At 43.3% G+C, this 11,427-nt stretch overlaps 1 long non-coding RNA gene across 1 annotated transcript; it reads left to right on the top strand.

The window, feature by feature from the left end:
* The first annotated feature begins 3,916 nt into the window (after positions 1-3,916).
* LOC135365431 (uncharacterized) lies at positions 3,917-5,618 on the top strand. Its single transcript, XR_010413282.1, has 3 exons — positions 3,917-4,188; positions 4,710-5,142; positions 5,491-5,618. It is a non-coding gene; the product is annotated as an uncharacterized LOC135365431 (long non-coding RNA).
* The last annotated feature ends 5,809 nt before the right edge of the window (positions 5,619-11,427 follow it).

Below are 11,427 nucleotides of genomic sequence, written 5' to 3'. Positions count from 1 at the left end.
TTCTTGAACAAGATTAAAATTACCCAATTTTACTGAGGATTATTCAAAGCACTGTTGCAAATTGGGGGAGGGGGGCGGATATCTTGGTTAATTAGCAATACTAAAAAAAAGTGGAAATTCCCTTCAACAGAGAAAATAACATTCAGGTTCTTAGCAGAAATCTGCTTTTCTCTTTGTGAATAACATTTAGGCTTGAAGCCCATTTACTAAAGCCAGTGAGTGTGACATACAAGTCCTGGTTTACAAACACCTTGTTATATCTGAAATGCACACACATACAGAGAGGGAAAGAGAGAGACAGAGGCTGACAGAGAGACTTCCTTCCCATGAGTCCCACGGTGTTGCCCTTCAGGACCCTAGCTTCTAAGCTGTAGATCTATAAGTTGTATGGTTTAATTTCAAGAACTTACCAGGGTTGGGCTGGTGTGCAAGGTACATGTTTCCCTAATCCCATTTGTTTTTGCTAATATATATAATGATGTCCTTAGGGTCATGCCTTAGCTATGTCCACTGCCACGGTTCTGATGAACAGCTAGGGCAACCTAACCAAAGCCATATGCCCAAGGACTGTGGACCCTCCTGGGTGAATAAAGGGAAGAAGGATCAGGAGGAGCTTGCCTCAGTCAGAAAATCTTAGTTGTTGGAGGGGAGGGATTTGGGGCTACTTACATTTATTTCACGGCTTGCCCCCACCGGACTCGGGTCTCAGTTCTGGTGATATTAAACACTGAAAGAGATCTATGGGTGGGCACTGCTTGTCTTGTCTGCCTGGGACAGCACCCCCCCTCCTTTTAGTAGGATTCTGGTGGTGGTTGTCAATCACAGTGCCTCATCCTTGGTCCGTAGTGATGGGTCCAGTGATGGGCATATGCCCCAACCCACAGTCAAAAGGCTCTTTCCCGGGATTCCTAATGAGAGCTCTCTGAGTTCTGTGGTTGTGAAGCTTTGAGGACATAAGCCCAGAGCTCATGATAGTGTCCAAGTTTTCCCCACATGGGGACAAGTCTGAGGAATAAAGTTAATACACTAAAAGAAGCAGAGACAAAAAGCAGACAGCAAAGGAATGAGTTCCCTTGTGTTTGGAGTCCTGAATCTATTGACTGCTGAGGTAAACTCTACCCCCTGTCCTTTTCCTAGTTTGGTTATGACACTCAATAAACACCTCCCTCTTTGGTTAATGTAGGTCAAATGGGGTTTCTCTGCCACCCTATAAAATGCTGGGGGCACAAATTGCACTGCTTGGAAGCTTCTCTAACAGGATTCACGAAGGCCTCCTTGCCCTGGACCATTGTAAACCCTGTGCATTCGGGAGAGGTAGAACATATAATTTATTGTACAAACCAGGACACTTTTGAGAATAAAAGGCAGTGCTATTAACAATGATACCAGGACAACAGCCATGCACTAAAATTGAGGGGCACCCTAGTGAAGGATCTAGTCTGGTGCATGTGTTGTGGTCACGTGCCCAGCAGAACAGTGGCTGAGACCATAATGCCTGGTGGAAAGCCGGCATACCTGGGGAGCGAGGGGGTACCCAGCTGGAGTTGGTCTTTTATGAGCTCAGATAAACACTCAAGAAAACCCTTGGTGGCACTTGTGCAAGTTTGAAGTCCTATATTATTTTGGTGCTGTGACCAGGACTCCATTTGTGCCTATAGCTGATGGGACCTGGGGACATTCAGGTTACAAACAGGAAATACAGGAAACTCTGGATAGCTTTCTTCTGGAACAGGGACTGACTATTCCAGATGCATACAGTGCTCTGAGACCATATCCCCAATGTCCTAGGTGAGCCCCAGCAGCTGCATTCTTAGTGTGTGACCCTGTCCCTTTGCTAGTAATTCATTAGGCCACTGTAGAGGCTGATCCAAGTTGGACCAATCAGGTTCTCCCTCCCAAGAACCGGGGCTAATTATTAGCTAGTTACCCTTTATGTGATTGGTAACATGTCGATCCAGGAGACTTGGGGCAGCCATTTTGCAATGGGACCAGAGAACCAGAGAATGTTGGTCTGCAGCGAAAGAGAAAAGGAGAAGCAGATGTTCAGGGGGCAGCAGGAATGAGAGGCAGAGTTTGTTCCTGGGTTGCTGACAAGCTTCCCAGACCTTAGTTTCTCAGGGTGGGCTGCATTTCTACCCGTGGGCTCCAGAAGACACCCCTTATCCTCAGACCACCCCCCCATATCTTGCTTCAGCTAGCTTAAATTGATTTCTACTTCTTTTATCCCAAAGTGTCTTAACTAATACCAGGATATTTCTTTTTGATGATGTAAGAGCTCATATATTCCCTCGATAGTTTATGAGCCAAACAATTCCCTCTCTGTACCTTACCTCTCAATCCAAATGCTGATGTGTTCCTTCTCTAATTGAAGGCAGCACATTAAAGGAAAATACAAAACAAAACAACAAAAAAATGGAAACATGGTCCTCATACTCTGAAGTCACATGGGATCCACATGGACTTAATTAGGACGAGAGACAAACAGATAAACATTTGGGGATGCCTCCTTCCCATACAATATTTCATAACATGGGACCAGCGTGTAAAATTGAGATTTCAAAAATGATTTGGGTAACTTGTTCACTCAATTTTTCCTAAGTAGACAAGTGCTGAAACACAAAGATTCATGAAATTCTAGCTGAAATATACCCAAGCTGATCCTAGGAAAAATTGGGAAATAGACAAAATTTGTTAATGTTTCCCCAACTCTGCTTTCTGTGTTTCTCTCCCCTTCCTGCCTCCCCCACATCCCCCAGAGGAAAGCCATCTGACAAACTAAATTACAGTAGAGTGTTAGTTACTCCTATTAGGCATATTTGCATTTTTAAAAAAAGTCTAGAGAGGGTGATACAAAACCAAAGAAATGATTCTTTTGCTATTTTGGGGATTTCTAATTGTTGTGAAAACTTCTCTATGTACATATAAAGCCAGTAGTCACCTTGATAAAAAAGGTGAACACAAAAGACAGTGACAAAATTCAGAGCACTTTTTTAGTAGTCTTAAAACTTTTTACCTCTTACTTTCTTTTTTTTTTTAAAGATTTTATTTATTTATTTGAGAGAGAGAATGAGAGACAGAGAGCACGAGAGGGAAGAGGGTCAGAGGGGGAAGCAGACCCCCCGCCGAGCAGGGAGCCCGATGCGGGACTCGATCCCGGGACTCCAGGATCATGACCTGAGCCGAAGGCAGTCGCTTAACCAACTGAGCCACCCAGGCGCCCACCTCTTACTTTCTTATGGAGCCAAAAATTCCAAGTCGAAAGCTGGAAATGGAAAAAGAATGATTCGAAGGGAAGGCATAGGCTGGAGTAGGCAGGACCTCCATGCCTGTGTGTGTGCACGTGTGTGCGCGTGCACGTCTCTGTGTTAGGCTTGGCTAAAGAACCATTCCCACGATTTCCCTGCAGGTCTCATTCCCTCTTCTGCAGCATAAAGGAATGAGCTCCTCTCACAGAAAATCAAAGCTCTTCAGCCTGGGTGGGTGGCCAAACCACCGTCCCTCTTCCACTGCTGGGCTGTCTAGCAAAAGTGATGAAGCTACGTTCAACTAGCCATCACCCCCCTGGGGAAGAGAGCTGGAGCCAGGACTTCACAGAATAGGAGCCCATGATCAGCCCCAGGAGAATGCCCATAACTGTCTAGAGAGCAGTAGAACCTCACCCTGATGGCAGGACTTGCTGAAGATGCCAGAGAGGTCTGCTGGGGGATGGAGGGTGATTGAACTGAGTTCCTGCACTCATCTGTTGATGGCAAGTACCCAGCAGGGCACCAGAGATTGAAAATGAAAAGTCCACGTTGCACTTTGACTTAAGACTGGGGCAAAGGCCAGCCTGTCATCTGTTAGATGCTCCTGAGGGAATGATTTTGGAGGAAGGACACATTCTACAATCGATGGCTTTGGGTAGTTGATGCAGAAGGATGTAGGAATGTCAAACATGCATCCAAGGGCAGGAGCCTACGCCAGCAATACCACTTTTGGGTATTTATCCCCAAAAACTGAAAGCAGGATCTCAAAGAGATATTTGCACGCCCATATTCACTGCAGCATTATTCACAATAGCCAAAAGGTGGAAGCGACCCAGAAGTCCATTGAAGATGAATGCATAAACAAATGGAATACTATTCAGCCTTAAAAAAGAAAGAAATCCCGCCACATGCTACACCATGAATGAACCGTGAGGACGTGATAGTAAGTAAAATAAACCAGTGACTAAAAGACAGATACTGTGTATTTGCACTTCTATGAGGTATCTAAAGTAGTCAAACTCATAGAAATAGAAAGTCAAATGGTGGCTGCCAAAGCCAGGGGAAGGGAGAGTGGGGAGTTGTTCAGTGGGATGGGGTATAGAGGTTCAGTTTTGCAAGAGGAAAATGTCCTAGAGATCTGGCAGACAGCAATATGCATATGGCTGACACTGTTAAACTGTATGATTAGAAACGGTTAAGATAGTAAATGGTATGCTATGCGTTTTTTCTCTTTCTTTTTTTTTACTACAATTGAAAAAAAAAAAAAAGATTCGACAGGTGTCCATGCAGAGCAAGGGGTGTTTCCGTTGTCTGTGAGGATAGCTGGAGTGAGACCACCAGAAGTGGTTTTCCCCAGGGGTAGGGAGGGCAGAGGAAAGTGGTCGGCAGGTGTCCACCTGATGTGGGAACATTGATACATTTATAGCAAAACCAACGCTGACTCTGGAGCTATTTCTCTTTCAGGAGCAGCCCCAGAAGGCGCCCCATTCTTGGGCCTCCTCCTTCACTCACTGGGAAGTAAACAGAGATGGGAGGGTCCCTGTTCTGGGAAAAAGCTAATCAAATGATCCAACAGCTCCTCCTTTGCAACCCCGAGAGAGGTACCAGGAAATACAGTGTTGGCGGAGACCAGGAGGGCCATGAATAAGGGAGGCTGTCACGGAAAACTGCTCCCTTCCTCCCAGCTCCATCCAGACCTTTGCCTTCACACGCTAACCCCGGAGTAGGTATCAGCCAGGGGGCTGGAAAGAGACCCAGGCTCGGGGAGCACAGTCGCCCAGCCTTCTCCCTCTGCACTTTGGAAAAGAAACCGTCTTCTCTCCCTGTCCTGTTATTTAGTGTTTGGGAAAGGACCCAAAGTCAGCTAGGAGGCAGGGGACTGGGAACCACTGCGAAGGTAGGTTGTGGCATTCACAGAACAGTCGCGAAGCTTGTAAATCCAGACCCCCGCGAATAGTTTCCTGACGCATTCCCCAGTGACTCTCTTGGCCCAGAAGGGAGGGCGGGGTAGGGGCTGCAGAGAGAGACGCTTCTCCCTCACTGGGAAGCCGTGTTCCTGTGACCCGATTTCAATCTTTGGTAATGAACCATTTCAGAACAAATGAAGTCACTGGAGTCACTGATAATTACATAAATTTTCTTTTTTCACTTAAAACTCTTAAGTCTCCATCCACAAAGGCTCATTTTTAGTAACACATTGAATCCTGCCAACATCCTGGGGCTGATTTTGTCTTTACACTTCTAGGAATTTCCGAGGACGTGGGGGATCAGGCTGCCAGGACGGATGTGGATGTGTGTGACCAGCAAGGAGCTTCTGAGGTCTGAAGATTGGGAAGGTCAAGAGTCAATCCCCCCTAAGCCCCAAAGAGAGAGTCGTCTCCTCTCGGGGCCTTTCCCGTGAGTTCTCCTCCAACCTCTTGAAAACAAGGTCCCCATTTCACCTCAGCCGCAAGGTGATCAGGTGCCAGGAGTGTTTTAGCGACTCCAACCCATCCCCAGGGCCACATCAACGCAACGTCCAAAAAGGCAAGCATTTGGAACTCTGAAACCCCTGGAGACAAAAACAGGACTCTGTGATGATGTGGTTTATGGAGTCTCATTTTTAAAAATCGGACACACTTACCGCGAAAGATGCTGTGGAAAAATAATTGGATTTACCCCAACTCCTTGGCTATTTATTGCCTTGGATGGCACTAAGGTTATATCAGAACACAGTCATAAGGGGACAAGGCTTTGGAACAACTGAAACACGTCTTCCCCCAAAAGCAAATCTGTCGTTAACCCTTTGTACAGTGTAAGCCACGTGACTCTTGCACAGTGTTTGCAAAATACTGAGACAAGGTTAACAAACTTAGGGTATTTTATGCCCTGAATTGAGGCTATGGTCCTGTTGTGTAGACAACAGGGTCTCTAACAGCAGAGCCCTACCTTTTGGTGGACTTCAAGTCTTAAGACTCAGATCTTTCCCTCCAAGAGCTAAGGGCCCAGCATGCAGAGGGATGATGGATCGTCTTCCTTCTGTCCTCTGCTCTCGGCAAGAAGCCAGCCGTGAGGGGGTATGTTGCACAAGCCTTGTTTGACTGTGACCGACTTTACTGTGTTCTTGCATTTTGGGACCTCACTATTTGCAGCTTCTACCCTGTCATATCAAATCCATGACAGCTTGTGGGTGAAGCTAATAAAATGCCTCAAAAATCAAAACAGTTGATTGCAGCAGGACAAAATCTAGCGGCTATTTGACAGGCAAGATTTTGCGATTAGAACTTTTATTCCAGCTGACCACAGGTGGACTTGGCTGCCATCTTCCAAGGGGCTTCTGAGAAGTTTGTAGAGCTCCCATGACCAGTGGATCACGGCTCAGTCAATGATATCAGATAAAAAGTCGCTCTTCCTGCCATGAATCCATCTGTAGTTAAACAAGATAGGCTAGCTGTGCCAATAATTTGCTCGATTTTGCACAGCCATGTTTAAGGAGGCAACAAGAAATCTGCTTTCGGATCTCTGGGGAACTTTCAAATCAAAGACAGCAGAGATCAAAAGTCCTGCAAAAGCCACCTGGGAACTCTTGTGTGCTGACCAGTTTGCTCTTGAAGCTCAAACACCACACTTGCAAGATGACAGATACCACAGACTTCTGGGACAATTCTGCACCACACTATGCCCCGATGAAAAGCGACACGCTCTCTAAGGTCATATATCATCCACCGATGCAATACCTGCCCCAATCCTCCAACCACAAGGTCACTGGCTTTCCTGGGAAACAGAGCTGACACCTCTCTGATATCGGCCTAGTGATGTGCTGGTTAGCAGAGAAGTAAACGGCACAACAGTTGTAGAAATAGCCGCCATTTGTTAAGTAGCTTGCATGGATGATTTTGCTGAACTTTTAGCACACGCTATGCAATTGGTCATAATCATTCTATGAGGAAGGTGTTGGTTTCTCCACCTTATAGACAAGAAGTAACTTGTCCGGGGATATAGAGCTTTGAAGAAACATAGCCCAGGTTTGCAATCAGTAGGTTTGGCAGGTCCACAGTGCTGCCCTCACGAAAAATCTGATGATGCTAGAGCAATGTCATTTCTCATCTCTGAAAGCTAAATCTGTTGCATGGTTTAAATGTCCTTTTCAGCAGCAGTGGCAAACTTCTATTCCACCATTACATCCCAGTCAGAGCTCATGTTCTGTGTAAAGACATCTCCGCCTTTTCTAGGCTCGTGTACATGTCCCTTTTTCAACACCCTCAAGACATTTGATTCAGAACTTCAGGGCTGCAGTGACCTTATCTGAATTATAATTCTTTGTATATTTGTCTGCCTCCCGTTGAAAACCAAGAATTTCTTGGGGCAAGATCCATGTCTCCCTAGCTTTTGATCCTAGGACTGACATAGTGTTTGGCCCCATAACTACTGCTGATGGGTGGACCAAGGGGCCTTCCTTTGCTCAGATCCCAAAGAAGTATCATCTATTCAATAGTGCCAAAAGGATTAGATTGAACCATTTGAAACTTTTCAAAAAAAAGGTCAAAAAAGAGTCAACTGTGAGTACTTCTGTACATTTCAATCTAATAAATCATTTACAGTGGATGTGGCTATTCAGAAACATGGTTGGTTTTCAAATTTGATGTATTAATACTCACACGTCGAAGTGAATGCTTTGTAAACCTGCTGTCACACTTCATTGAGAATTTCCTTTATTTTTATAGTTCTGAAATATTCAGTCCTGCATTTTCACCCCAGATCAGCTGGTCCTTGGAAGTCCTTGCCTTACGCAAGGCGTTTGTCACAAGATATTTGGTATGCTTGGAAAGGCAGTGTCATATAATGGTTGAGAACAAATTTTTAGGTGTCATCTTCGGCAAGTGAACTTCTCTACTCCTTCCCCATCTGCAAGAACAGGATCACCATAGTGTTCCTCTCACAAAGTTGTTGTAGGAACTAAATGAGGTAATACATACTGCTTACAACAACGTTGGGGACATACTCAGAGCTCACTGAGTGCTTGCTATTACTATTATTACTATAGAATTTGGTCTGTGTGGAAGGTACACATGTTGGAATAGCAACAGAGTGCATGAGTAGCCAGGAAGAAAAAACTAAGTAAACAAGTAAAGTGATCACAAACAACACGGACTATATTTTTACCTAGATATTTCCCTGATGGAGTAGGTAAATCGGGAAATTTTAACTACAGAAACTGAGGTACCTGAAGCATGCATGATGTTGGCAGTCTTCTGGGTGCCTAAAGCCTTGTCATTTACTCCTCTGTGTGGTATCCCAGCACTCAGACTCCTTCTGGTGTCCTTTATAACACCATGACTCCTATTGTACAAATCCAAGGCCAGCTGTGGTATTTGAAAATAATCAAACTGGCGTCACCAATTCACTTCTTCCTTTCTTTTCCCTCAAAGTTTCTTTCTTTCAAATAGTTTTGAAATTCCATTACTAAATTTCCTCTTGCCTTTTAAATATATTACACATTGTGTTACGTATTTGTGGTTGAGATAATCACATGGTTCCATTTGTTATAAATTAAATCCGTTTAAGCTACAAAACTCTCCAAGTGTCCTGGTAAAGGCCTGCTCTGCATGCAATATGGGCAGAGCCCGCAGCCAAATAATTAGGAACTAATTTGTCAGAATCATAACCTGCTCGCAACTTTTGAACACTATCTGTCTAAATTCCTATACGGAGATAAAGCTCAGCTTTCTGGAAGTTCAACCCAACCCAGTAGCAAAGGGGATATTAAAGTGAATGGGTCCACTTCTAAATTATAACCAGATACAGGACCCTTTCTTTGTGTTCTGTGTTGAGTACTGTCCGACATTGTTCCTAAATCAACTGCATGTTTGGGGACAATTAGAGAAAGAAATTAGGTCCAATGTATCCTCTTTGCAAGTCATGAAATGAAGGACAAAGGATAAGTGCTGCAGATATAGGGGATAGGAACTAATTATCAGGAGCAAAGTAGCCACGACAGACTAAAGCAACCTTATTCAAACCTATGTGGGGAAAAAAAAGGTGTATAATTACACATATATGTGCCCAGTCACATTCTATATAAATTTACATAACTTTTTGTAATGCAGAGAGTTGTTTGAATCCAATATTCGAAGTTTCACTTTTAAAAAAATGCTTCGTGTAGGAACTCGGGCTAAAAGATGGATGTGGCATGTGGTGTAGGTGGTGACTGTTATGTTACTTTCTGGGTTTTAAACAAGTATGCTTTTTAGAATACTTCCTAATTTAAATTTTTAAAAATAGGGGCACCTGGGTGGCTCAGTCAGTTAAGTGCCTGCCTTCGGCTCAGGACATGATCCCAGGGTCCTGGGTTTGAGCCCCACGTTGGGCTCCTTGCTCAGCAGGGATCCTGCTTCTCTCTCTCCTCCCCACTTGTGCTCTCTGTCACTATCTCTCTCTCTCTCTCAAATAAATAAATAAAATCTTTAAAAAAAAATAAAATAAATTTTTAAAAATAAGCAAAAATAAACCTATTAACCCAAACACGTGAAATGAGTGCAGTCCCTTTGGCAAACAGAACTCACCTGCCAAGAAAAAGGCACATGAAGAGAAAGAAATGCAGACCATCGTGCTATTACTTTTATACAATGAGTAGTTAGCACGCCCGCTCTCTTGAAGTCTGTAAACATAAAAGAAATGGGGCATTATCCACAAAACTGTGAAAGTCTCTCCCAGACACTTTCAAGATCTGAATGTTTGTTTTATTCTGCAAAAGGAGTCCTGATGAAAGCCACAATTAGTTTCTAAGAAGAGGAACAGGAATTTAAGAAAACATCGCTCTATTCTCGTGGCAATGGCTTTAGAGGGAAGCACATTTGTCGGCCACATTTCGCACCATTTGGGGCCCTTCAGCTTTATCCAAAGCTTTCGCTCGCAGGATCCTCCTCCCTGCACTCATCCCCACATTATCACTTTCATCCGCCCAAGTTAGCAAAAGCTCTGTGAGGAAAACAGATTCTAAGTTTGGGGAAGGAGTGTTACTCGGAAACCTCCGGTTTATCTGGTAATAATTGCATTAATAATGGTAAGGCAGATTGGTGGACGTCAGGGCTCCAAGGGGAATCATTAGGGTTGAGGTCTCTGGGCATTCAGCCAGTGATTTCCTTGGACTTGGACTGCTCAAATCCGGGTTCTTTCTTTCTAAATTATTCCTGTGACTGTGCTGGGTTCAGAAATGAAACCTAGAGGATCGATTATAAAAATGAAAAATGCAAACTTTGCATTTGAAAATACCATAAGCATAGTAAAAAGACAAATGTTAAGCTGGGAAAAAATGTTTGCCATTTAAACTGTAGACAGAGATTTTTCGATATTCTTCATGTCTAGAAGCTTCTGAAAACAGAAGAAAAAGTTCAACTACTTTATAAATAAATAGGCTAGAGATATGAGCAGATAGTTCATAAAGATAGGCAAACGGCCCTTAAAGATGTTTAAACTCAGTCATAATGAAATAAATGCAAATTAAAACTTTATGAAGTTACTATTTCTTATCTACCAAAATGGCAAAAAGAAAAAGAAGCTAGGCAAAATACTTTTTCAGTGAAGCTGTGCACAAATAACTTTTAAACGAAATGCAAAATGTTTCAACCCCTAAGGAAAGGAATTTGGCAATATTTAGCAAAGTTCCACATGTGTCTCCTCTTTGACTCATAAATCTTACTTCTGAGAATCTATACCACACACGCATGGGCATATGAAAAGGTATATTGCTAGGGTAATTCAGTGCAGTATGAATTATAATAGCAAAGGACTGGAAACAATTCAAATGTCTATCATTAAGGAGCCGGTTGAATAAGCATTGGTACATCTGCACAGTGGAGTACTATAAAGCTATAAAAAAGTAATGAGAACACACACAAAATATATATCCACACATTTTTGTATAGTAAAAAATGGAAGTACTATTCCAGAAGGAGGAAACACTTCCCGGCTCATTCTAGGAGGTCAGTATTGCTTTGATATGAAAACCAGACAAAGACATCATAGAAAAACTGTAGGCCAACATCTCTTATGAATATAGGCATAAAAATCCTCAACAAACACTAGCCAGTCAACACAACAATATCTAAAAAGAATTACACACAATGGTCAAGTGGAATTTGCCCCAGAAATGCAAGGCTGTTTTAACATCTGAAAATTAATTAATGTAACACACTGTATCAAT

Source organism: Mirounga angustirostris, unplaced genomic scaffold (genome assembly GCF_029215605.1).
Source record: "Mirounga angustirostris isolate CCGP_5_RB_7025 unplaced genomic scaffold, mMirAng1.0.hap1 SCAF_7, whole genome shotgun sequence".
NCBI lineage: Eukaryota > Metazoa > Chordata > Mammalia > Carnivora > Phocidae > Mirounga > Mirounga angustirostris.
This window is presented reverse-complemented; position numbering and strand designations above follow the sequence as displayed.